The sequence below is a fragment of the Dendrobates tinctorius genome, unplaced genomic scaffold (genome assembly GCF_039654945.1).
Source record: "Dendrobates tinctorius isolate UK_male_01 unplaced genomic scaffold, ASM3965494v1 ptg000099l, whole genome shotgun sequence".
NCBI classification, from domain to species: Eukaryota; Metazoa; Chordata; class Amphibia; order Anura; family Dendrobatidae; genus Dendrobates; species Dendrobates tinctorius.
This window is the reverse complement of record NW_027361767.1, coordinates 10029486-10057296: the sequence shown is the minus strand read 5'-3', so window position 1 is coordinate 10057296 and position 27811 is coordinate 10029486. Positions and strand designations below refer to the sequence as shown.

The 27811-nt window shown below is 43.3% G+C and overlaps 5 non-coding genes across 5 annotated transcripts; all 5 read left to right on the top strand.

The window, feature by feature from the left end:
- Positions 1–9062: 9062 nt before the first annotated feature.
- TRNAK-UUU (transfer RNA lysine (anticodon UUU)) lies at positions 9063–9135 on the top strand. The gene has a single exon. It is a non-coding gene; the product is annotated as a tRNA-Lys (tRNA).
- Positions 9136–12359: 3224 nt separating this feature from the next.
- Positions 12360–12432, top strand: TRNAK-UUU (transfer RNA lysine (anticodon UUU)). Its single transcript has one exon. It is a non-coding gene; the product is annotated as a tRNA-Lys (tRNA).
- Positions 12433–19201: 6769 nt separating this feature from the next.
- Positions 19202–19274, top strand: TRNAK-UUU (transfer RNA lysine (anticodon UUU)). Its single transcript has one exon. It is a non-coding gene; the product is annotated as a tRNA-Lys (tRNA).
- Positions 19275–22746: 3472 nt separating this feature from the next.
- Positions 22747–22819, top strand: TRNAK-UUU (transfer RNA lysine (anticodon UUU)). Its single transcript has one exon. It is a non-coding gene; the product is annotated as a tRNA-Lys (tRNA).
- A 3472-nt stretch (positions 22820–26291) lies between these two features.
- TRNAK-UUU (transfer RNA lysine (anticodon UUU)) lies at positions 26292–26364 on the top strand. The gene has a single exon. It is a non-coding gene; the product is annotated as a tRNA-Lys (tRNA).
- Positions 26365–27811: the final 1447 nt, after the last annotated feature.

The window sequence follows — 27811 nt, the reverse complement described above, 5'->3', positions numbered from 1 at the left end:
CAGTCAAGGGGTTCAAGAGAGGCCCGTATGTCTTCCTGGAGCGTAATAATATTGTATCTTGCAGTTATTAGGTTCTTTAGAAGGACGTAGATCTGGGGATTTCTTCTGACGGAATATAGGCTGAACTGGACGGACAAATGTCTTTTTTCGGCCTTGCTAACTACAGCTCTGGCAAAAATTAAGAGACCACTGCAAAATTTTCATTTTGTCTTAATTTTCTCTTTATAGGTATATTTTTGAGTAAAATGTAAATTGCTCTTATATTCTATAAACTACTGACAACATGTCTTCGAATTTCCAAGCACTAAATTTTGTACTTATTTTCAGAAAATGAAAAATGGTCAAAATAGCAAAAAAAATGCAGTGCTTGCAGACCTCAAATAATGCTACGAAAACAAGTTCATAATTATTTAGAAACAACAATACTAATGTTTTATCTCAGGAAGAGTTCAGAAATCAATATTTTGTGGAATAACCATGATTTTTAATCACAGCTTTCATGTGTCTTGGCATGCTTTCCACCAGTCTTTCACACTGCTTTTGGGTGACATTATGCCACTCCTGGTACAAAAATTTAAGCAGTTCTTCTTTGTTTGATGGCTTGTGACTATCCATCTTCCTCACATTCAAGAGGTTTTCAATGGGGTTCAGGTTTGGAGATTGGGCTGGCCATGACAGCGATTTGAGCTAGTGTTCCTTCATCCACACGTTGGTTTACCTAGCCGTGTGGCATGGTGCATTGTTCTGCTGGAAAAGCCAGTCCTCAGAGTTGGGGAACGTTGCCTGAGCAGAAGGAATCAACTGTTTTTCCAGGATAACCTTGTATGCGGCTTGATTCACATGTCCTTCGCAAAGATTAACCTGCCCAATTCAAGCCTGGAAATTATGATTTTTGTGGAACTAGAGCAAGTCCAAAAAGGGGCAACAAAATTTAGTAACGGGATGAAAGAATTACGGTACCCAGCGAGATTATCAATGTAGCCGGTAGAGCATAAGACTTTTAATCTGAGGGTCCAGGGTTCAAGTCCCTGTTCGGGCGTAAGCTTTTAATAAATGGTAATGTTATGTACCATGGATATGGTATGACGGTACTCAGTCACTATTTGGCACTATTATGTGGTTCTGTTATGGTGATATTCAGAAGATGCATATTTTTCATAACTGTATCTCCTGCCTATAAGCCACAAATCAATAGTGGACAGATCGCTAACAACAGCCATGTCATGTTTGGTCTCTGCGTAGTGGTAAAATCCCGATAAGAGATATGGCGGCAATCTCAAACTTTTGCGATCATCAGGGGTGAAGATAACACATAAGTTGGGAATTTCATAAAATCCTGAAGGGCTGAGGGCATCCCACAACCGGTCTCCCATGAGGTCATCATGGGGGGTGCAATGTGGGGGTAACTTGTGTGCTGATAAAAGGTCTAAAGAAATTATGATCTGTGTGGAACTATAGCGAGTACAAAGAAGGGCAACAAAATTAATAAAGGGGATGGAGGAACTACAATACCCAGAGAGATTAGCAAAAAAGTATTATTTAGTCTAGAAAAGAGGCAACTGAGGGGCGATCTCATAACCATGTATAAGTATATAAGGGGACAATACAAATATCTCTCCGAGGATCTGTTTATACCAAGGAAGGTGACGGTCACAAGGGGGCATTCTCTGCGTCTGGAGGAGAGAAGGTTTTTCCACCAACATAGAAAAGGATTCTTTACTGGTAGGGCAGGGAGAATCTGGAATTCCTTGTCTGAGGAGGTGGGGATGGCGAACTCAGTCAAGGGGTTCAAGAGAGGCCCGTATGTCTTCCTGGAGCGTAATAATATTGTATCTTGCAGTTATTAGGTTCTTTAGAAGGACGTAGATCTGGGGATTTCTTCTGACGGAATATAGGCTGAACTGGACGGACAAATGTCTTTTTTCGGCCTTGCTAACTACAGCTCTGGCAAAAATTAAGAGACCACTGCAAAATTTTCAGTTTGTCTTAATTTTCTCTTTATAAGTATATTTTTGAGTAAAATGTAAATTGCTCTTATATTCTATAAACTACTGACAACATGTCTTCGAATTTCCAAGCACTAAATTTTGTACTTATTTTCAGAAAATGAAAAATGGTCAAAATAGCAAAAAAAATGCAGTGCTTGCAGACCTCAAATAATGCTACGAAAACAAGTTCATAATTATTTAGAAACAACAGTACTAATGTTTTATTTCAGGAAGAGTTCAGAAATCAATATTTTGTGGAATAACCATGATTTTTAATCACAGCTTTCATGTGTCTTGGCATGCTTTCCACCAGTCTTTCACACTGCTTTTGGGTGACATTATGCCACTCCTGGTACAAAAATTTAAGCAGTTCTTCTTTGTTTGATGGCTTGTGACTATCCATCTTCCTCACATTCAAGAGGTTTTCAATGGGGTTCAGGTTTGGAGATTGGGCTGGCCATGACAGCGATTTGAGCTAGTGTTCCTTCATCCACACGCTGGTTTACCTAGCCGTGTGGCATGGTGCATTGTTCTGCTGGAAAAGCCAGTCCTCAGAGTTGGGGAACGTTGCCTGAGCAGAAGGAATCAACTGTTTTTCCAGGATAACCTTGTATGCGGCTTGATGCACATGTCCTTCGCAAAGATTAACCTGCCCAATTCAAGCCTGGAAATTATGATTTTTGTGGTACTAGAGCAAGTCCAAAAAGGGGCAACAAAATTTAGTAACGGGATGAAAGAATTACGGTACCCAGCGAGATTATCAATGTAGAGAGCCCGGATAGCTCTGTTCGGGCGTAAGCTTTTAATAAATGGTAATGTTATGTACCATGGATATGGTATGACGGTACTCAGTCACTATTTGGCACTATTATGTGGTTCTGTTATGGTGATATTCAGAAGATGCATATTTTTCATAACTGCATCTCCTGCCTATAAGCCACAAATCAATAGTGGACAGATCGCTAACAACAGCCATGTCATGTTTGGTCTCTGGGTAGTGGTAAAATCCCGATAAAAGATATGGCGGCAATCTCAAACTTTTGCGATCATCAGGGGTGAAGATAACACATAAGTTGGGAATTTCATAAAATCCTGAAGGGCTGAGGGCATCCCACAACCGGTCTCCCAGGAGGTCATCATGGGGGGTGCAATGTGGGGGTAACTTGTGTGCTGATAAAAGGTCTAAAGAAATTATGATCTGTGTGGAACTATAACGAGTACAAAGAAGGGCAACAAAATTAATAAAGGGGATAAAGGAACTACAATACCCAGAGAGATTAGCAAAAAAGTATTATTTAGTCTAGAAAAGAGGCAACTGAGGGGCGATCTCATAACCATGTATAAGTATATAAGGGGACAATACAAATATCTCTCCGAGGATCTGTTTATACCAAGGAAGGTGACGGTCACAAGGGGGCATTCTCTGCGTCTGGAGGAGAGAAGGTTTTTCCACCAACATAGAAAAGGATTCTTTACTGGTAGGGCAGGGAGAATCTGGAATTCCTTGTCTGAGGAGGTGGTCAAAATAGCAAAAAAAATGCAGTGCTTGCAGACCTCAAATAATGCTACGAAAACAAGTTCATAATTATTTAGAAACAACAGTACTAATGTTTTATCTCAGGAAGAGTTCAGAAATCAATATTTTGTGGAATAACCATGATTTTTAAAAACAGCTTTCATGTGTCTTGGCATGCTTTCCACCAGTCTTTCACACTGCTTTTGGGTGACATTATGCCACTCCTGGTACAAAAATTTAAGCAGTTCTTCTTTGTTTGATGGCTTGTGACTATCCATCTTCCTCACATTCAAGAGGTTTTCAATGGGGTTCAGGTTTGGAGATTGGGCTGGCCATGACAGCGATTTGAGCTAGTGTTCCTTCATCCACACGCTGGTTTACCTAGCCGTGTGGCATGGTGCATTGTTCTGCTGGAAAAGCCAGTCCTCAGAGTTGGGGAACGTTGCCTGAGCAGAAGGAATCAACTGTTTTTCCAGGATAACCTTGTATGCGGCTTGATGCACATGTCCTTCGCAAAGATTAACCTGCCCAATTCAAGCCTGGAAATTATGATTTTTGTGGAACTAGAGCAAGTCCAAAAAGGGGCAACAAAATTTAGTAACGGGATGAAAGAATTACGGTACCCAGCGAGATAATCAATGTAGAGAGCCCGGATAGCTCTGTTCGGGCGTAAGCTTTTAATAAATGGTAATGTTATGTACCATGGATATGGTATGACGGTACTCAGTCACTATTTGGCACTATTATGTGGTTCTGTTATGGTGATATTCAGAAGATGCATATTTTTCATAACTGCATCTCCTGCCTATAAGCCACAAATCAATAGTGGACAGATCGCTAACAACAGCCATGTCATGTTTGGTCTCTGGGTAGTGGTAAAATCCCGATAAAAGATATGGCGGCAATCTCAAACTTTTGCGATCATCAGGGGTGAAGATAACACATAAGTTGGGAATTTCATAAAATCCTGAAGGGCTGAGGGCATCCCACAACCGGTCTCCCATGAGGTCATCATGGGGGGTGCAATGTGGGGGTAACTTGTGTGCTGATAAAAGGTCTAAAGAAATTATGATCTGTGTGGAACTATAGCGAGTACAAAGAAGGGCAACAAAATTAATAAAGGGGATGAAGGAACTACAATAACCAGAGAGATTAGCAAAAAAGTATTATTTAGTCTAGAAAAGAGGCAACTGAGGGGCGATCTCATAACCATGTATAAGTATATAAGGGGACAATACAAATATCTCTCCGAGGATCTGTTTATACCAAGGAAGGTGACGGTCACAAGGGGGCATTCTCTGCGTCTGGAGGAGAGAAAGTTTTTCCACCAACATAGAAAAGGATTCTTTACTGGTAGGGCAGGGAGAATCTGGAATTCCTTGTCTGAGGAGGTGGGGATGGCGAACTCAGTCAAGGGGTTCAAGAGAGGCCCGTATGTCTTCCTGGAGCGTAATAATATTGTATCTTGCAGTTATTAGGTTCTTTAGAAGGACGTAGATCTGGGGATTTCTTCTGACGGAATATAGGCTGAACTGGACGGACAAATGTCTTTTTTCGGCCTTGCTAACTACAGCTCTGGCAAAAATTAAGAGACCACTGCAAAATTTTCATTTTGTCTTAATTTTCTCTTTATAGGTATATTTTTGAGTAAAATGTAAATTGCTCTTATATTCTATAAACTACTGACAACATGTCTTCGAATTTCCAAGCACTAAATTTTGTACTTATTTTCAGAAAATGAAAAATGGTCAAAATAGCAAAAAAAATGCAGTGCTTGCAGACCTCAAATAATGCTACGAAAACAAGTTCATAATTATTTAGAAACAACAATACTAATGTTTTATCTCAGGAAGAGTTCAGAAATCAATATTTTGTGGAATAACCATGATTTTTAATCACAGCTTTCATGTGTCTTGGCATGCTTTCCACCAGTCTTTCACACTGCTTTTGGGTGACATTATGCCACTCCTGGTACAAAAATTTAAGCAGTTCTTCTTTGTTTGATGGCTTGTGACTATCCATCTTCCTCACATTCAAGAGGTTTTCAATGGGGTTCAGGTTTGGAGATTGGGCTGGCCATGACAGCGATTTGAGCTAGTGTTCCTTCATCCACACGTTGGTTTACCTAGCCGTGTGGCATGGTGCATTGTTCTGCTGGAAAAGCCAGTCCTCAGAGTTGGGGAACGTTGCCTGAGCAGAAGGAATCAACTGTTTTTCCAGGATAACCTTGTATGCGGCTTGATTCACATGTCCTTCGCAAAGATTAACCTGCCCAATTCAAGCCTGGAAATTATGATTTTTGTGGAACTAGAGCAAGTTCAAAAAGTGGCAACAAAATTTAGTAACGGGATAGAAGAATTACGGTACCCAGCGAGATTATAAATGTAGAGAGCCCTGATAGCTCAGTCGGTAGAGCATCATACTTTTAATGGTAATGTTATGTACCATGGATATGGTATGACGGTACTCAGTCACTATTTGGCACTATTATGTGGTTCTGTTATGGTGATATTCAGAAGATGCATATTTTTCATAACTGTATCTCCTGCCTATAAGCCACAAATCAATAGTGGACAGATCGCTAACAACAGCCATGTCATGTTTGGTCTCTGGGTAGTGGTAAAATCCCGATAAAAGATATGGCGGCAATCTCAAACTTTTGCGATCATCAGGGGTGAAGATAACACATAAGTTGGGAATTTCATAAAATCCTGAAGGGCTGAGTGCATCCCACAACCGGTCTCCCATGAGGTCATCATGGGGGGTGCAATGTGGGGGTAACTTGTGTGCTGATAAAAGGTCTAAAGAAATTATGATCTGTGTGGAACTATAGCGAGTACAAAGAAGTGCAACAAAATTAATAAAGGGGATGGAGGAACTACAATACCCAGAGAGATTAGCAAAAAAGTATTATTTAGTCTAGAAAAGAGGCAACTGAGGGGCGATCTCATAACCTTGTATAAGTATATAAGGGGACAATACAAATATCTCTCCGAGGATCTGTTTATACCAAGGAAGGTGACGGTCACAAGGGGGCATTCTCTGCGTCTGGAGGAGAGAAGGTTTTTCCACCAACATAGAAAAGGATTCTTTACTGGTAGGGCAGGGAGAATCTGGAATTCCTTGTCTGAGGAGGTGGGGATGGCGAACTCAGTCAAGGGGTTCAAGAGAGGCCCGTATGTCTTCCTGGAGCGTAATAATATTGTATCTTGCAGTTATTAGGTTCTTTAGAAGGACGTAGATCTGGGGAATTCTTCTGACGGAATATAGGCTGAACTGGACGGACAAATGTCTTTTTTCGGCCTTGCTAACTACAGCTCTGGCAAAAATTAAGAGACCACTGCAAAATTTTCATTTTGTCTTAATTTTCTCTTTATAGGTAAATTTTTGAGTAAAATGTAAATTGCTCTTATATTCTATAAACTACTGACAACATGTCTTTGAATTTCCAAGCACTAAATTTTGTACTTATTTTCAGAAAATGAAAAATGGTCAAAATAGCAAAAAAAATGCAGTGCTTGCAGACCTCAAATAATGCTACGAAAACAAGTTCATAATTATTTAGAAACAACAATACTAATGTTTTATCTCAGGAAGAGTTCAGAAATCAATATTTTGTGGAATAACCATGATTTTTAATCACAGCTTTCATGTGTCTTGGCATGCTTTCCACCAGTCTTTCACACTGCTTTTGGGTGACATTATGCCACTCCTGGTACAAAAATTTAAGCAGTTCTTCTTTGTTTGATGGCTTGTGACTATCCATCTTCCTCACATTCAAGAGGTTTTCAATGGGGTTCAGGTTTGGAGATTGGGCTGGCCATGACAGCGATTTGAGCTAGTGTTCCTTCATCCACATGCTGGTTTACCTAGCCGTGTGGCATGGTGCATTGTTCTGCTGGAAAAGCCAGTCCTCAGAGTTGGGGAACGTTGCCTGCGCAGAAGGAATCAACTGTTTTTCCAGGATAACCTTGTATGCGGCTTGATTCACATGTCCTTCGCAAAGATTAACCTGCCCAATTCAAGCCTGGAAATTATGATTTTTGTGGAACTAGAGCAAGTCCAAAAAGGGGCAACAAAATTTAGTAACGGGATGAAAGAATTACGGTACCCAGCGAGATTATCAATGTAGCCGGTAGAGCATAAGACTTTTAATCTGAGGGTCCAGGGTTCAAGTCCCTGTTCGGGCGTAAGCTTTTAATAAATGGTAATGTTATGTACCATGGATATGGTATGACGGTACTCAGTCACTATTTGGCACTATTATGTGGTTCTGTTATGGTGATATTCAGAAGATGCATATTTTTCATAACTGTATCTCCTGCCTATAAGCCACAAATCAATAGTGGACAGATCGCTAACAACAGCCATGTCATGTTTGGTCTCTGCGTAGTGGTAAAATCCCGATAAGAGATATGGCGGCAATCTCAAACTTTTGCGATCATCAGGGGTGAAGATAACACATAAGTTGGGAATTTCATAAAATCCTGAAGGGCTGAGGGCATCCCACAACCGGTCTCCCATGAGGTCATCATGGGGGGTGCAATGTGGGGGTAACTTGTGTGCTGATAAAAGGTCTAAAGAAATTATGATCTGTGTGGAACTATAGCGAGTACAAAGAAGGGCAACAAAATTAATAAAGGGGATGGAGGAACTACAATACCCAGAGAGATTAGCAAAAAAGTATTATTTAGTCTAGAAAAGAGGCAACTGAGGGGCGATCTCATAACCATGTATAAGTATATAAGGGGACAATACAAATATCTCTCCGAGGATCTGTTTATACCAAGGAAGGTGACGGTCACAAGGGGGCATTCTCTGCGTCTGGAGGAGAGAAGGTTTTTCCACCAACATAGAAAAGGATTCTTTACTGGTAGGGCAGGGAGAATCTGGAATTCCTTGTCTGAGGAGGTGGTCAAAATAGCAAAAAAAATGCAGTGCTTGCAGACCTCAAATAATGCTACGAAAACAAGTTCATAATTATTTAGAAACAACAGTACTAATGTTTTATCTCAGGAAGAGTTCAGAAATCAATATTTTGTGGAATAACCATGATTTTTAATCACAGCTTTCATGTGTCTTGGCATGCTTTCCACCAGTCTTTCACACTGCTTTTGGGTGACATTATGCCACTCCTGGTACAAAAATTTAAGCAGTTCTTCTTTGTTTGATGGCTTGTGACTATCCATCTTCCTCACATTCAAGAGGTTTTCAATGGGGTTCAGGTTTGGAGATTGGGCTGGCCATGACAGCGATTTGAGCTAGTGTTCCTTCATCCACACGCTGGTTTACCTAGCCGTGTGGCATGGTGCATTGTTCTGCTGGAAAAGCCAGTCCTCAGAGTTGGGGAACGTTGCCTGAGCAGAAGGAATCAACTGTTTTTCCAGGATAACCTTGTATGCGGCTTGATTCACATGTCCTTCGCAAAGATTAACCTGCCCAATTCAAGCCTGGAAATTATGATTTTTGTGGAACTAGAGCAAGTCCAAAAAGGGGCAACAAAATTTAGTAACGGGATGAAAGAATTACGGTACCCAGCGAGATTATTAATGTAGAGAGCCCGGATAGCTCAGTCGGTAGAGCATCAGACTTTTAATCTGAGGGTCCAGCGTTCAAGTCCCTGTTCGGGCGCAAGCTTTTAATAAATGGTAATGTTATGTACCATGGATATGGTATGACGGTACTCAGTCACTATTTGGCACTATTATGTGGTTCTGTTATGGTGATATTCAGAAGATGCATATTTTTCCTAACTGTATCTCCTGCCTATAAGCCACAAATCAATAGTTTGTCTCTATATTTTTCCTAACTGTATCTCCTGCCTATAAGCCACAAATCAATAGTGGACAGATCGCTAACAACAGCCATGTCATGTTTGGTCTCTGGGTAGTGGTAAAATCCCGATAAAAGATATGGTGGCAATCTCAAACTTTTGCGATCATCAGGGGTGAAGATAACACATAAGTTGGGAATTTCATAAAATCCTGAAGGGCTGAGGGCATCCCACAACCGGTCTCCCATGAGGTCATCATGGGGGGTGCAATGTGGGGGTAACTTGTGTGCTGATAAAAGGTCTAAAAAAATTATGATCTGTGTGGAACTATAGCGAGTACAAAGAAGGGCAACAAAATTAATAAAGGGGATGGAGGAACTACAATACCCAGAGAGATTAGCAAAAAAGTATTATTTAGTCTAGAAAAGAGGCAACTGAGGGGCGATCTCATAACCATGTATAAGTATATAAGGGGACAATACAAATATCTCTCCGAGGATCTGTTTATACCAAGGAAGGTGACGGTCACAAGGGGGCATTCTCTGCGTCTGGAGGAGAGAAGGTTTTTCCACCAACATAGAAAAGGATTCTTTACTGGTAGGGCAGGGAGAATCTGGAATTCCTTGTCTGAGGAGGTGGGGATGGCGAACTCAGTCAAGGGGTTCAAGAGAGGCCCGGATGTCTTCCTGGAGCGTAACAATATTGTATCTTGCAGTTATTAGGTTCTTTAGAAGGACGTAGATCTGGGGATTTCTTCTGACGGAATATAGGCTGAACTGGACGGACAAATGTCTTTTTTCGGCCTTGCTAACTACAGCTCTGGCAAAAATTAAGAGACCACTGCAAAATTTTCATTTTGTCTTAATTTTCTCTTTATAGGTATATTTTTGAGTAAAATGTAAATTGCTCTTATATTCTATAAACTACTGACAACATGTCTTCGAATTTCCAAGCACTAAATTTTGTACTTATTTTCAGAAAATGAAAAATGGTCAAAATAGCAAAAAAAATGCAGTGCTTGCAGACCTCAAATAATGCTACGAAAACAAGTTCATAATTATTTAGAAACAACAGTACTAATGTTTTATCTCAGGAAGAGTTCAGAAATCAATATTTTGTGGAATAACCATGATTTTTAATCACAGCTTTCATGTGTCTTGGCATGCTTTCCACCAGTCTTTCACACTGCTTTTGGGTGACATTATGCCACTCCTGGTACAAAAATTTAAGCAGTTCTTCTTTGTTTGATGGCTTGTGACTATCCATCTTCCTCACATTCAAGAGGTTTTCAATGGGGTTCAGGTTTGGAGATTGGGCTGGCCATGACAGCGATTTGAGCTAGTGTTCCTTCATCCACACGCTGGTTTACCTAGCCGTGTGGCATGGTGCATTGTTCTGCTGGAAAAGCCAGTCCTCAGAGTTGGGCAACGTTGCCTGAGCAGAAGGAATCAACTGTTTTTCCAGGATAACCTTGTATGCGGCTTGATTCACATGTCCTTCGCAAAGATTAACCTGCCCAATTCAAGCCTGGAAATTATGATTTTTGTGGAACTAGAGCAAGTCCAAAAAGGGGCAACAAAATTTAGTAACGGGATGAAAGAATTACAGTACCCAGCGAGATTATCAATGTAGAGACCCCGGATAGTACTCAGTCACTATTTGGCACTATTATGTGGTTCTGTTAGAAGATGCATATTTTTCATCACTGTATCTCCTGCCTATAAGCCACAAATCAATAGTGGACAGATCGCTAACAACAGCCATGTCATGTTACTATAGCGAGTACAAAGAAGGGCAACAAAATTAATAAAGGGTATGGAGGAACTACAATACCCAGAGAGATTAGCAAAAAAGTATTATTTAGTCTAGAAAAGAGGCAACTGAGGGGCGATCTCATAACCATGTATAAGTATATAAGGGGACAATACAAATATCTCTCCGAGGATCTGTTTATACCAAGGAAGTTGACGGTCACAAGGGGGCATTCTCTGCGTCTGGAGGAGAGAAGGTTTTTCCACCAACATAGAAAAGGATTCTTTACTGGTAGGGCAGGGAGAATCTGGAATTCCTTGTCTGAGGAGGTGGGGATGGCGAACTCAGTCAAGGGGTTCAAGAGAGGCCCGGATGTCTTCCTGGAGCGTAACAATATTGTATCTTGCAGTTATTAGGTTCTTTAGAAGGACGTAGATCTGGGGATTTCTTCTGACGGAATATAGGCTGAACTGGACGGACAAATGTCTTTTTTCGGCCTTGCTAACTACAGCTCTGGCAAAAATTAAGAGACCACTGCAAAATTTTCATTTTGTCTTAATTTTCTCTTTATAGGTATATTTTTGAGTAAAATGTAAATTGCTCTTATATTCTATAAACTACTGACAACATGTCTTCGAAATTTCCAAGCACTAAATTTTGTACTTATTTTCAGAAAATGAAAAATTGTCAAAATAGCAAAAAAAATGCAGTGCTTGCAGACCTCAAATAATGCTACGAAAACAAGTTCATAATTATTTAGAAACAACAATACTAATGTTTTATCTCAGGAAGAGTTCAGAAATCAATATTTTGTGGAATAACCATGATTTTTAATCACAGCTTTCATGTGTCTTGGCATGCTTTCCACCAGTCTTTCACACTGCTTTTGGGTGACATTATGCCACTCCTGGTACAAAAATTTAAGCAGTTCTTCTTTGTTTGATGGCTTGTGACTATCCATCTTCCTCACATTCAAGAGGTTTTCAATGGGGTTCAGGTTTGGAGATTGGGCTGGCCATGACAGCGATTTGAGCTAGTGTTCCTTCATCCACACGCTGGTTTACCTAGCCGTGTGGCATGGTGCATTGTTCTGCTGGAAAAGCCAGTCCTCAGAGTTGGGGAACGTTGCCTGAGCAGAAGGAATCAACTGTTTTTCCAGGATAACCTTGTATGCGGCTTGATTCACATGTCCTTCGCAAAGATTAACCTGCCCAATTCAAGCCTGGAAATTATGATTTTTGTGGAACTAGAGCAAGTCCAAAAAGGGGCAACAAAATTTAGTAACGGGATGAAAGAATTACGGTACCCAGCGAGATTATCAATGTAGAGAGCCCGGATAGCTCAGTCGGTAGAGCATTAGACTTTTAATCTGAGGGTCCAGCGTTCAAGTCCCTGTTCGGGCGTAAGCTTTTAATAAATGGTAATGTTATGTACCATGGATATGGTATGACGGTACTCAGTCACTATTTGGCACTATTATGTGGTTCTGTTATGGTGATATTCAGAAGATGCATATTTTTCATAACTGTATCTCCTGCCTATAAGCCACAAATCAATAGTGGACAGATCGCTAACAACAGCCATGTCATGTTTGGTCTCTGGGTAGTGGTAAAATCCCGATAAAAGATATGGCGGCAATCTCAAACTTTTGCGATCATCAGGGGTGAAGATAACACATAAGTTGGGAATTTCATAAAATCCTGAAGGGCTGAGGGCATCCCACAACCGGTCTCCCAGGAGGTCATCATGGGGGGTGCAATGTGGGGGTAACTTGTGTGCTGATAAAAGGTCTAAAGAAATTATGATCTGTGTGGAACTATAGCGAGTACAAAGAAGGGCAACAAAATTAATAAAGGGGATGGAGGAACTACAATACCCAGAGAGATTAGCAAAAAAGTATTATTTAGTCTAGAAAAGAGGCAACTGAGGGGCGATCTCATAACCATGTATAAGTATATAAGGGGACAATACAAATATCTCTCCGAGGATCTGTTTATACCAAGGAAAGTGACGGTCACAAGGGGGCATTCTCTGCGTCTGGAGGAGAGAAGGTTTTTCCACCAACATAGAAAAGGATTCTTTACTGGTAGGGCAGGGAGAATCTGGAATTCCTTGTCTGAGGAGGTGGGGATGGCGAACTCAGTCAAGGGGTTCAAGAGAGGCCCGGTGTAACAACCCTGCTGGCATCACTACATGGCCTCCCATCCCCCGCACACCAACTTACTTTCTGCTTCAAGCCATGCTGTGAATACTGTCTGTTGCCAGCCCTGTGCTCCATGTGCTATGCCTCGTGTTCTCCTGCTTGCTCTCCATGTTTACTGACTGTGTGTATAGTGGGCGGTGCCTGAACTCTCTGGTTCTTATGCAGTCAGGGTGCACCTGGGTAATCTGTCCCTGACCAATCACCTGGAGCCCTTGACTATTTAGTTTCACCACTCCCACTGAAACATTGCCTGTGCAATGTCTAAACTCAGTTAGCTCCTTGCTGCTGAGGAAGCCAGGCCCTGTCTTGCCTTCTCTGAAGGCTCTTACTGCGTACTCTTGTGTCTTGGTACCTTGCCTAGCATTTCTCTGTCCGCCTGCCAGGAGGCAGAATATCCTGGCCCTTGAGTCTTGGTCCTTGTGTCTTTGTGTCTCTGTCCGAACTCAGTCTTACCTTTGTCTATCAGTCTCCCTTTCTCCTTGTCTGTGGCTCCCTTCCTTGCTGTGTCTTTCCTTGTGTCCTCCCTGTCTGTGCATCTGCACTCTCGCAGCTCTGTCTGCACTGCTCTTGCTGCCACTGCAGAACCTCTTGCTGCAGCTTCTCTCCACAGACCTTGTGGTTCTGCTTTGCTCCAGTCCTGCGGCCGCTGCAGAATCTCTTGCTGCAGATTCTCTCCACAGACCTTGTGGTTCTGCTTTGCTCCATTCCTGCTGCCGCTGCGGAACCTCTTGATGCAGCTTCTCTCCACAGACCTTGTGGTTCAGCTTTGCTCTACTCCTGCTGCCGCTGCAGAACCTATTTGTGCAGCTTCTCTCTCCACTCCTGCCTTCACCTGCACCTCCTGTGTGAACAGGTCCAAACCTGTTCCTTCTTATTTCACTCTTGCCTGCCTGCATCCATACCTGCACCTCCTGTGTGAACAGGTCCAAACCTGTTCCTTCATATTCCACGCCTGCCTGCATCCATACCTGCACCTCCTGTGTGAACAGGTCCAAACCCGTTCCTTCATGTTCCACTCCTGCCTGCCTGCATCCATACCTGCTGTGTGAACAGGTCCCTACCTGTTCCTTCTCAAGCCGTGCCCGCCTGTCCTGTGTCTCAAGCCGTGCCCGCCTGTCCTGTGTCTCAAGCCGTGCCCGCCTGTCCTGTGTCTCAAGCCGTGCCCGCCTGTCCTGTGTCTCAAGCCGTGCCCGCCTGTCCTGTGTCTCAAGCCGTGCCCGCCTGTCCTGTGTCTCAAGCCGTGCCCGCCTGTCCTGTGTCTCAAGCCGTGCCCGCCTGCCCAGTGTCTCCAAGCCACGCCTGCCCTGTATCTGTCGTACCTTCTTGCCCTGTGTCTCAGTCTGCCTGTCAGTCACATCTGTCCAAGTAACTTGTCTCCAAGTGGGATCAGCAGCCACAGCCAGACACCACCCTGGAGTGGCACCCGACAGCTATCTGCCGCACAAGCCTGACCTCACCATCAGAGGCTCCAGTGAAGACCAAGGTAGCTGTCGCAGTCACGCCCCTTCCAGGGTAGTCTGGTCTGTGGCACAGTGGGGCCACAACCCCCGGCTCGCGCCATTCAGCCAAGGCGCGAGCGTGACAGTTTGCACAGGCCATGGTCCCCGCTGAGTCCCATGTCCTTCCGCTCACTGAGCGTCATGAACTCTCTCCCTGCCAGTGTGAGCCACCGGAAGAGTTTGTTCCGCCTTGTGTGGTTCCAATTGTGGAGACTTCTGAACCACTCATAGTCTCCAAGGCCATCTATGAGCAGCTCCTGGCCTACGAAGAGCACGACACAGCAGATCCGCCTAGGTTCTATGGGGACCCCAAAGAGTGCCAAGGGTTCCTGAAAAAGTGCCTACACTACATCCTGCAGAATGCAGTTTGTTTCCCCTCTGACCGGGTCAAGGTGGCATATATCATGTCCTACCTAGCTGGTGATGCCTTGAATTGGATCTGTCCCCTTTGGGAAGCAGGGGACCCTGTCGTCATGAGCCTGGGGGCCTTCCTGGTGGCCTTCCGTAAGGTTTTCGACATGCCTCGTCCAGCTGCTCTTGAGATGTCTTCCCCTTCAAGCTTCCAGATAAAGACCAGACAAGAGGTACCTATGGGTGAATCCTCTCATCCGTCTGTGACCGTCCCTGACACTCCTGTTCCTCAGCCTGCTAAGGCGGCCTCCCGTGTAAGGTCCAAGAGGTCTAAGAAAAAGCAGCTGGCAAGCTTACAGCCGCAATCTGGTCTCGTGAAGGAACATCCCGACGGTCTCTGTCCTGTGAAGGCAATGACTGTTTCTCTGCCTTCTGGGAGCTTTAGTGTGTATAAACCGCCAGCCATACGGAGTCAGTGTGTCGTCTCTGTGATACAGCTCCCGAAGCCGACGTGGGCGTTGTCTCGAGGTGGCCGAGCCCTGTTGGAAAACAGTCTAGTCCTGCAAGGACAACTACAGCTCCAGGTCGGAGCTTTATACATGAAGAAGTTCATCTTCCATCTACTGACTGGTATGCCCATGGGTCATTCTGAACCAGAGATCCTGATGCCCATTTATGTTTGGAGACCCAGCAAGGCACCACACTTGAAACAACCAAGGGACAAGAGGTGTCTGGTCCCCTTGCGTCGCATTCAGTCAGCAAGCTCGTCTTCTTCGCCTGGTTTGCTAGTCGCCAAGTCAAGGTGTGAGGATGCCTCTGAAGAGGGGGAGGCGGTCTCAGTCTCCTCACACATCCCCAGCGACTATACCAGTGTTCTGCTCCCAAGAGCACCCCTGCCTCTTGATTGTCTTCCCCAGGATAAAGGGCTGAAGATGGATCCAGAGTGTATGCCTTCAGCTCCCCTGTGGCCTAGGGGTGAAGGTCCCAAGACAGAGCTTCACTCATCCTCTAACCAGGAGGATGTGGTCCAGTTTTTTCAGGGTAACAGGCTGAAATGGCTCCCTGTATGTATGCCTCCAGCTTCCATTTGGCAGGTGGGTGAAGAGGTTGGAACAGTGACCTACGTATCTCCGTTTCTCACCAACCGTAAGGAGGAGGTCCAATTTTTCTGGCATATCGGGCTGAAGTTGGACTCGGTGAAGGTGTCTTCTGTTTCTAGCTGGCCAGCTGATGTACGGGTCAAGTCTGAAGCTTCCAGGTCCCTGCCTTTTGCCAATTTGGAGGAAGAAGTCTTTGTACCCTCTGTGTTGGAAACTGACTCCCTTGGGCACCAAGAAACCGGGCAATCTGGAATTCCTGATGGCACACATACTCCACCCTACCTTAAAGATGTTGTGTCAGCCTGGACTGTGTGTGGTTCCATACTCCTTCTTCAGGTCATTCTGGCAGGCTTGAGGAAGAGGGGCCGTAAAGGGGGGGGTACTGTAACAACCCTGCTGGCATCACTACATGGCCTCCCATCCCCCGCACACCAACTTACTTTCTGCTTCAAGCCATGCTGTGAATACTGTCTGTTGCCAGCCCTGTGCTCCATGTGCTATGCCTCGTGTTCTCCTGCTTGCTCTCCATGTTTACTGACTGTGTGTATAGGGGGCGGCGCCTGAACTCTCTGGTTCTTATGCAGTCAGGGTGCACCTGGGTAATCTGTCCCTGACCAATCACCTGGAGCCCTTGACTATTTAGTTTCACCACTCCCACTGAAACATTGCCTGTGCAATGTCTAAACTCAGTTAGCTCCTTGCTGCTGAGGAAGCCAGGCCCTGTCTTGCCTTCTCTGAAGGCTCTTACTGCGTACTCTTGTGTCTTGGTACCTTGCCTAGCATTTCTCTGTCCGCCTGCCAGGAGGCAGAATATCCTGGCCCTTGAGTCTTGGTCCTTGTGTCTTTGTGTCTCTGTCCGAACTCAGTCTTACCTTTGTCTATCAGTCTCCCTTTCTCCTTGTCTGTGGCTCCCTTCCTTGCTGTGTCTTTCCTTGTGTCCTCCCTGTCTGTGCATCTGCACTCTCGCAGCTCTGTCTGCACTGCTCTTGCTGCCACTGCAGAACCTCTTGCTGCAGCTTCTCTCCACAGACCTTGTGGTTCTGCTTTGCTCCAGTCTTGCGGCCGCTGCAGAATCTCTTGCTGCAGCTTCTCTCCACAGACCTTGTGGTTCTGCTTTGCTCCATTCCTGCTGCCGCTGCGGAACCTCTTGATGCAGCTTCTCTCCAAAGACCTTGTGGTTCAGCTTTGCTCTACTCCTGCTGCCGCTGCAGAACCTATTTGTGCAGCTTCTCTCTCCACTCCTGCCTTCACCTGCACCTCCTGTGTGAACAGGTCCAAACCTGTTCCTTCTTATTTCACTCTTGCCTGCCTGCATCCATACCTGCACCTCCTGTGTGAACAGGTCCAAACCTGTTCCTTCATATTCCACGCCTGCCTGCATCCATACCTGCACCTCCTGTGTGAACAGGTCCAAACCCGTTCCTTCATATTCCACTCCTGCCTGCCTGCATCCATACCTGCTGTGTGAACAGGTCCCTACCTGTTCCTTCTCAAGCCATGCCCGCCTGTCCTGTGTCTCAAGCCGTGCCCGCCTGTCCTGTGTCTCAAGCCGTGCCCGCCTGTCCTGTGTCTCAAGCCATGCCCGCCTGTCCTGTGTCTCAAGCCGTGCCTGCCTGTCCTGTGTCTCAAGCCGTGCCCGCCTGTCCTGTGTCTCAAGCCGTGCCCGCCTGTCCTGTGTCTCAAGCCGTGCCCGCCTGTCCTGTGTCTCAAGCCGTGCCCGCCTGTCCTGTGTCTCAAGCCGTGCCCGCCTGCCCAGTGTCTCCAAGCCACGCCTGCCCTGTATCTGTCGTACCTTCTTGCCCTGTGTCTCAGTCTGCCTGTCAGTCACATCTGTCCAAGTAACTTGTCTCCAAGTGGGATCAGCAGCCACAGCCAGACACCACCCTGGAGTGGCACCCGACAGCTATCTGCCGCACAAGCCTGACCTCACCATCAGAGGCTCCAGTGAAGACCAAGGTAGCTGTCGCAGTCACGCCCCTTCCAGGGTAGTCTGGTCTGTGGCACAGTGGGGCCACAACCCCCGGCTCGCGCCATTCAGCCAAGGCGCGAGCGTCACACCCGGATGTCTTCCTGGAGCGTAACAATATTGTATCTTGCAGTTATTAGGTTCTTTAGAAGGACGTAGATCTGGGGATTTCTTCTGACGGAATATAGGCTGAACTGGATGGACAAATGTCTTTTTTCGGCCTTGCTAACTACAGCTCTGGCAAAAATTAAGAGACCACTGCAAAATTTTCATTTTGTCTTAATTTTCTCTTTATAGGTATATTTTTGAGTAAAATGTAAATTGCTCTTATATTCTATAAACTACTGACAACATGTCTTCGAATTTCCAAGCACTACATTTTGTACTTATTTTCAGAAAATGAAAAATGGTCAAAATAGCAAAAAAAATGCAGTGCTTGCAGACCTCAAATAATGCTACGAAAACAAGTTCATAATTATTTAGAAACAACAATACTAATGTTTTATCTCAGGAAGAGTTCAGAAATCAATATTTTGTGGAATAACCATGATTTTTAATCACAGCTTTCATGTGTCTTGGCATGCTTTCCACCAGTCTTTCACACTGCTTTTGGGTGACATTATGCCACTCCTGGTACAAAAATTTAAGCAGTTCTTCTTTGTTTGATGGCTTGTGACTATCCATCTTCCTCACATTCAAGAGATTTTCAATGGGGTTCAGGTTTGGAGATTGGGCTGGCCATGACAGCGATTTGAGCTAGTGTTCCTTCATCCACACGCTGGTTTACCTAGCCGTGTGGCATGGTGCATTGTTCTGCTGGAAAAGCCAGTCCTCAGAGTTGGGGAAGGTTGCCTGAGCAGAAGGAATCAACTGTTTTTCCAGGATAACCTTGTATGCGGCTTGATTCACATGTCCTTCGCAAAGATTAACCTGCCCAATTCAAGCCTGGAAATTATGATTTTTGTGGAACTAGAGCAAGTCCAAAAAGGGGCAACAAAATTTAGTAACGGGATGAAAGAATTACGGTACCCAGCGAGGTTATCAATGTAGAGAGCCCGGATAGCTCAGTCGGTAGAGCATCAGACTTTTAATCTGAGGGTCCAGCGTTCAAGTCCCTGTTCGGGAATAAGCTTTTAATAAATGGTAATGTTATGTACCATGGATATGGTATGACGGTACTCAGTCACTATTTGGCACTATTATGTGGTTCTGTTATGGTGATATTCAGAAGATGCATATTTTTCATAACTGTATCTCCTGCCTATAAGCCACAAATCAATAGTGGACAGATCGCTAACAACAGCCATGTCATGTAGGGTCTCTGGGTAGTGGTAAAATCCCGATAAAAGATATGGCGGCAATCTCAAACTTTTGCGATCATCAGGGGTGAAGATAACACATAAGTTGGGAATTTCATAAAATCCTGAAGGGCTGAGGGCATCCCACAACCGGTCTCCCATGAGGTCATCATGGGGGGTGCAATGTGGGGGTAACTTGTGTGCTGATAAAAGGTCTAAAGAAATTATGATCTGTGTGGAACTATAGCGAGTACAAAGAAGGGCAACAAAATTAATAAAGGGGATGGAGGAACTACAATACCCAGAGAGATTAGCAAAAAAGTATTATTTAGTCTAGAAAAGAGGTAACTGAGGGGCGATCTCATAACCATGTATAAGTATATAAGGGGACAATACAAATATCTCTCCGAGGATCTGTTTATACCAAGGAAGGTGACGGTCACAAGGGGGCATTCTCTGCGTCTGGAGGAGAGAAGGTTTTTCCACCAACATAGAAAAGGATTCTTTACTTGTAGGGCAGGGAGAATCTGGAATTCCTTGTCTGAGGAGGTGGGGATGGCGAACTCAGTCAAGGGGTTCAAGAGAGGCCCGGATGTCTTCCTGGAGCGTAACAATATTGTATCTTGCAGTTATTAGGTTCTTTAGAAGGACGTAGATCTGGGGATTTCTTCTGACAGAATATAGGCTGAACTGGACGGACAAATGTCTTTTTTCGGCCTTGCTAACTACAGCTCTGGCAAAAATTAAGAGACCACTGCAAAATTTTCATTTTGTCTTAATTTTCTCTTTATAGGTATATTTTTGAGTAAAATGTAAATTGCTCTTATATTCTATAAACTACTGACAACATGTCTTCGAATTTCCAAGCACTAAATTTTGTACTTATTTTCAGAAAATGAAAAATGGTCAAAATAGCAAAAAAAATGCAGTGCTTGCAGACCTCAAATAATGCTACGAAAACAAGTTCATAATTATTTAGAAACAACAGTACTAATGTTTTATCTCAGGAAGAGTTCAGAAATCAATATTTTGTGGAATAACCATGATTTTTAATCACAGCTTTCATGTGTCTTGGCATGCTTTCCACCAGTCTTTCACACTGCTTTTGGGTGACATTATGCCACTCCTGGTACAAAAATTTAAGCAGTTCTTCTTTGTTTGATGGCTTGTGACTATCCATCTTCCTCACTTTCAAGAGGTTTTCAATGGGGTTCAGGTTTGGAGATTGGGCTGGCCATGACAGCGATTTGAGCTAGTGTTCCTTCATCCACACGCTGGTTTACCTAGCCGTGTGGCATGGTGCATTGTTCTGCTGGAAAAGCCAGTCCTCAGAGTTGGGGAACGTTGCCTGAGCAGAAGGAATCAACTGTTTTTCCAGGATAACCTTGTATGCGGCTTGATTCACATGTCCTTCGCAAAGATTAACCTGCCCAATTCAAGCCTGGAAACTATGATTTTTGTGGAACTAGAGCAAGTCCAAAAAGGGGCAACAAAATTTAGTAACGGGATGAAAGAATTACGGTACCCAGCGAGATTATCAATGTAGAGAGCCCGGATAGCTCAAGTCCCTGTTCGGGCGTAAGCTTTTAATAAATGGTAATGTTATGTACCATGGATATGGTATGACGGTACTCAGTCACTATTTGGCACTATTATGTGGTTCTGTTATGGAGATATTCAGAAGATGCATATTTTTCATAACTGTATCTCCTGCCTATAAGCCACAAATCAATAGTGGACAGATCGCTAACAACAGCCATGTCATGTTTGGTCTCTGGGTAGTGGTAAAATCCCGATAAAAGATATGGCGGCAATCTCAAACTTTTGCGATCATCAGGGGTGAAGATAACACATAAGTTGGGAATTTCATAAAATCCTGAAGGGCTGAGGGCATCCCACAACTGGTCTCCCATGAGGTCATCATGGGGGGTGCAATGTGGGGGTAACTTGTGTGCTGATAAAAGGTCTAAAGAAATTATGATATGTGTGGAACTATAGCGAGTACAAAGAAGGGCAACAAAATTAATAAAGGGGATGGAGGAACTACAATACCCAGAGAGATTAGCAAAAAAGTATTATTTAGTCTAGAAAAGAGGCAACTGAGGGGCGATCTCATAACCATGTATAATTATATAAGGGGACAATACAAATATCTCTCCGAGGATCTGTTTATACCAAGGAAGGTGACGGTCACAAGGGGGCATTCTCTGCGTCTGGAGGAGAGAAGGTTTTTCCACCAACATAGAAAAGGATTCTTTACTGGTAGGGCAGGGAGAATCTGGAATTCCTTGTCTGAGGAGGTGGGGATGGCGAACTCAGTCAAGGGGTTCAAGAGAGGCCCGGATGTCTTCCTGGAGCGTAACAATATTGTATCTTGCAGTTATTAGGTTCTTTAGAAGGACGTAGATCTGGGGATTTCTTCTGACGGAATATAGGCTGAACTGGACGGACAAATGTCTTTTTTCGGCCTTGCTAACTACAGCTCTGGCAAAAATTAAGAGACCACTGCAAAATTTTCATTTTGTCTTAATTTTCTCTTTATAGGTATATTTTTGAGTAAAATGTAAATTGCTCTTATATTCTATAAACTACTGACAACATGTCTTCGAATTTCCAAGCACTACATTTTGTACTTATTTTCAGAAAATGAAAAATGGTCAAAATAGCAAAAAAAATGCAGTGCTTGCAGACCTCAAATAATGCTACGAAAACAAGTTCATAATTATTTAGAAACAACAATACTAATGTTTTATCTCAGGAAGAGTTCAGAAATCAATATTTTGTGGAATAACCATGATTTTTAATCACAGCTTTCATGTGTCTTGGCATGCTTTCCACCAGTCTTTCACACTGCTTTTGGGTGACATTATGCCACTCCTGGTACAAAAATTTAAGCAGTTCTTCTTTGTTTGATGGCTTGTGACTATCCATCTTCCTCACATTCAAGAGATTTTCAATGGGGTTCAGGTTTGGAGATTGGGCTGGCCATGACAGCGATTTGAGCTAGTGTTCCTTCATCCACACGCTGGTTTACCTAGCCGTGTGGCATGGTGCATTGTTCTGCTGGAAAAGCCAGTCCTCAGAGTTGGGGAAGGTTGCCTGAGCAGAAGGAATCAACTGTTTTTCCAGGATAACCTTGTATGCGGCTTGATTCACATGTCCTTCGCAAAGATTAACCTGCCCAATTCAAGCCTGGAAATTATGATTTTTGTGGAACTAGAGCAAGTCCAAAAAGTGGCAACAAAATTTAGTAACGGGATGAAAGAATTACGGTACCCAGCGAGATTATCAATGTAGAGAGCCCGGATAGCTCAGTCGGTAGAGCATCAGACTTTTAATCTGAGGGTCCAGCGTTCAAGTCCCTGTTCGGGAATAAGCTTTTAATAAATGGTAATGTTATGTACCATGGATATGGTATGACGGTACTCAGTCACTATTTGGCACTATTATGTGGTTCTGTTATGGTGATATTCAGAAGATGCATATTTTTCATAACTGTATCTCCTGCCTATAAGCCACAAATCAATAGTGGACAGATCGCTAACAACAGCCATGTCATGTTTGGTCTCTGGGTAGTGGTAAAATCCCGATAAAAGATATGGCGGCAATCTCAAACTTTTGCGATCATCAGGGGTGAAGATAACACATAAGTTGGGAATTTCATAAAATCCTGAAGGGCTGAGGGCATCCCACAACCGGTCTCCCATGAGGTCATCATGGGGGGTGCAATGTGGGGGTAACTTGTGTGCTGATAAAAGGTCTAAAGAAATTATGATCTGTGTGGAACTATAGCGAGTACAAAGAAGGGCAACAAAATTAATAAAGGGGATGGAGGAACTACAATACCCAGAGAGATTAGCAAAAAAGTATTATTTAGTCTAGAAAAGAGGTAACTGAGGGGCGATCTCATAACCATGTATAAGTATATAAGGGGACAATACAAATATCTCTCCGAGGATCTGTTTATACCAAGGAAGGTGACGGTCACAAGGGGGCATTCTCTGCGTCTGGAGGAGAGAAGGTTTTTCCACCAACATAGAAAAGGATTCTTTACTTGTAGGGCAGGGAGAATCTGGAATTCCTTGTCTGAGGAGGTGGGGATGGCGAACTCAGTCAAGGGGTTCAAGAGAGGCCCGGATGTCTTCCTGGAGCGTAACAATATTGTATCTTGCAGTTATTAGGTTCTTTAGAAGGACGTAGATCTGGGGATTTCTTCTGACAGAATATAGGCTGAACTGGACGGACAAATGTCTTTTTTCGGCCTTGCTAACTACAGCTCTGGCAAAAATTAAGAGACCACTGCAAAATTTTCATTTTGTCTTAATTTTCTCTTTATAGGTATATTTTTGAGTAAAATGTAAATTGCTCTTATATTCTATAAACTACTGACAACATGTCTTCGAATTTCCAAGCACTAAATTTTGTACTTATTTTCAGAAAATGAAAAATGGTCAAAATAGCAAAAAAAATGCAGTGCTTGCAGACCTCAAATAATGCTACGAAAACAAGTTCATAATTATTTAGAAACAACAGTACTAATGTTTTATCTCAGGAAGAGTTCAGAAATCAATATTTTGTGGAATAACCATGATTTTTAATCACAGCTTTCATGTGTCTTGGCATGCTTTCCACCAGTCTTTCACACTGCTTTTGGGTGACATTATGCCACTCCTGGTACAAAAATTTAAGCAGTTCTTCTTTGTTTGATGGCTTGTGACTATCCATCTTCCTCACTTTCAAGAGGTTTTCAATGGGGTTCAGGTTTGGAGATTGGGCTGGCCATGACAGCAATTTGAGCTAGTGTTCCTTCATCCACACGCTGGTTTACCTAGCCGTGTGGCATGGTGCATTGTTCTGCTGGAAAAGCCAGTCCTCAGAGTTGGGGAACGTTGCCTGAGCAGAAGGAATCAACTGTTTTTCCAGGATAACCTTGTATGCGGCTTGATTCACATGTCCTTCGCAAAGATTAACCTGCCCAATTCAAGCCTGGAAACTATGATTTTTGTGGAACTAGAGCAAGTCCAAAAAGGGGCAACAAAATTTAGTAACGGGATGAAAGAATTACGGTACCCAGCGAGATTATCAATGTAGAGAGCCCGGATAGCTCAAGTCCCTGTTCGGGCGTAAGCTTTTAATAAATGGTAATGTTATGTACCATGGATATGGTATGACGGTACTCAGTCACTATTTGGCACTATTATGTGGTTCTGTTATGGAGATATTCAGAAGATGCATATTTTTCATAACTGTATCTCCTGCCTATAAGCCACAAATCAATAGTGGACAGATCGCTAACAACAGCCATGTCATGTTTGGTCTCTGGGTAGTGGTAAAATCCCGATAAAAGATATGGCGGCAATCTCAAATTTTTGCGATCATCAGGGGTGAAGATAACACATAAGTTGGGAATTTCATAAAATCCTGAAGGGCTGAGGGCATCCCACAACTGGTCTCCCATGAGGTCATCATGGGGGGTGCAATGTGGGGGTAACTTGTGTGCTGATAAAAGGTCTAAAGAAATTATGATATGTGTGGAACTATAGCGAGTACAAAGAAGGGCAACAAAATTAATAAAGGGGATGGAGGAACTACAATACCCAGAGAGATTAGCAAAAAAGTATTATTTAGTCTAGAAAAGAGGCAACTGAGGGGCGATCTCATAACCATGTATAATTATATAAGGGGACAATACAAATATCTCTCCGAGGATCTGTTTATACCAAGGAAGGTGACGGTCACAAGGGGGCATTCTCTGCGTCTGGAGGAGAGAAGGTTTTTCCACCAACATAGAAAAGGATTCTTTACTGGTAGGGCAGGGAGAATCTGGAATTCCTTGTCTGAGGAGGTGGGGATGGCGAACTCAGTCAAGGGGTTCAAGAGAGGCCCGGATGTCTTCCTGGAGCGTAACAATATTGTATCTTGCAGTTATTAGGTTCTTTAGAAGGACGTAGATCTGGGGATTTCTTCTGACGGAATATAGGCTGAACTGGACGGACAAATGTCTTTTTTCGGCCTTGCTAACTACAGCTCTGGCAAAAATTAAGAGACCACTGCAAAATTTTCATTTTGTCTTAATTTTCTCTTTATAGGTATATTTTTGAGTAAAATGTAAATTGCTCTTATATTCTATAAACTACTGACAACATGTCTTCGAATTTCCAAGCACTACATTTTGTACTTATTTTCAGAAAATGAAAAATGGTCAAAATAGCAAAAAAAATGCAGAGCTTGCAGACCTCAAATAATGCTACGAAAACAAGTTCATAATTATTTAGAAACAACAATACTAATGTTTTATCTCAGGAAGAGTTCAGAAATCAATATTTTGTGGAATAACCATGATTTTTAATCACAGCTTTCATGTGTCTTGGCATGCTTTCCACCAGTCTTTCACACTGCTTTTGGGTGACATTATGCCACTCCTGGTACAAAAATTTAAGCAGTTCTTCTTTGTTTGATGGCTTGTGACTATCCATCTTCCTCACATTCAAGAGATTTTCAATGGGGTTCAGGTTTGGAGATTGGGCTGGCCATGACAGCGATTTGAGCTAGTGTTCCTTCATCCACACGCTGGTTTACCTAGCCGTGTGGCATGGTGCATTGTTCTGCTGGAAAAGCCAATCCTCAGAGTTGGGGAAGGTTGCCTGAGCAGAAGGAATCAACTGTTTTTCCAGGATAACCTTGTATGCGGCTTGATTCACATGTCCTTCGCAAAGATTAACCTGCCCAATTCAAGCCTGGAAATTATGATTTTTGTGGAACTAGAGCAAGTCCAAAAAGGGGCAACAAAATTTAGTAACGGGATGAAAGAATTACGGTACCCAGCGAGATTATCAATGTAGAGAGCCCGGATAGCTCAGTCGGTAGAGCATCAGACTTTTAATCTGAGGGTCCAGCGTTCAAGTCCCTGTTCGGGAATAAGCTTTTAATAAATGGTAATGTTATGTACCATGGATATGGTATGACGGTACTCAGTCACTATTTGGCACTATTATGTGGTTCTGTTATGGTGATATTCAGAAGATGCATATTTTTCATAACTGTATCTCCTGCCTATAAGCCACAAATCAATAGTGGACAGATCGCTAACAACAGCCATGTCATGTTTGGTCTCTGGGTAGTGGTAAAATCCCGATAAAAGATATGGCGGCAATCTCAAACTTTTGCGATCATCAGGGGTGAAGATAACACATAAGTTGGGAATTTCATAAAATCCTGAAGGGCTGAGGGCATCCCACAACCGGTCTCCCATGAGGTCATCATGGGGGGTGCAATGTGGGGGTAACTTGTGTGCTGATAAAAGGTCTAAAGAAATTATGATCTGTGTGGAACTATAGCGAGTACAAAGAAGGGCAACAAAATTAATAAAGGGGATGGAGGAACTACAATACCCAGAGAGATTAGCAAAAAAGTATTATTTAGTCTAGAAAAGAGGTAACTGAGGGGCGATCTCATAACCATGTATAAGTATATAAGGGGACAATACAAATATCTCTCCGAGGATCTGTTTATACCAAGGAAGGTGACGGTCACAAGGGGGCATTCTCTGCGTCTGGAGGAGAGAAGGTTTTTCCACCAACATAGAAAAGGATTCTTTACTTGTAGGGCAGGGAGAATCTGGAATTCCTTGTCTGAGGAGGTGGGGATGGCGAGCTCAGTCAAGGGGTTCAAGAGAGGCCCGGATGTCTTCCTGGAGCGTAACAATATTGTATCTTGCAGTTATTAGGTTCTTTAGAAGGACGTAGATCTGGGGATTTCTTCTGACGGAATATAGGCTGAACTGGACGGACAAATGTCTTTTTTCGGCCTTGCTAACTACAGCTCTGGCAAAAATTAAGAGACCACTGCAAAATTTTCATTTTGTCTTAATTTTCTCTTTATAGGTATATTTTTGAGTAAAATGTAAATTGCTCTTATATTCTATAAACTACTGACAACATGTCTTCGAATTTCCAAGCACTAAATTTTGTACTTATTTTCAGAAAATGAAAAATGGTCAAAATAGCAAAAAAAATGCAGTGCTTGCAGACCTCAAATAATGCTACGAAAACAAGTTCATAATTATTTAGAAACAACAGTACTAATGTTTTATCTCAGGAAGAGTTCAGAAATCAATATTTTGTGGAATAACCATGATTTTTAATCACAGCTTTCATGTGTCTTGGCATGCTTTCCACCAGTCTTTCACACTGCTTTTGGGTGACATTATGCCACTCCTGGTACAAAAATTTAAGCAGTTCTTCTTTGTTTGATGGCTTGTGACTATCCATCTTCCTCACTTTCAAGAGGTTTTCAATGGGGTTCAGGTTTGGAGATTGGGCTGGCCATGACAGCGATTTGAGCTAGTGTTCCTTCATCCACACGC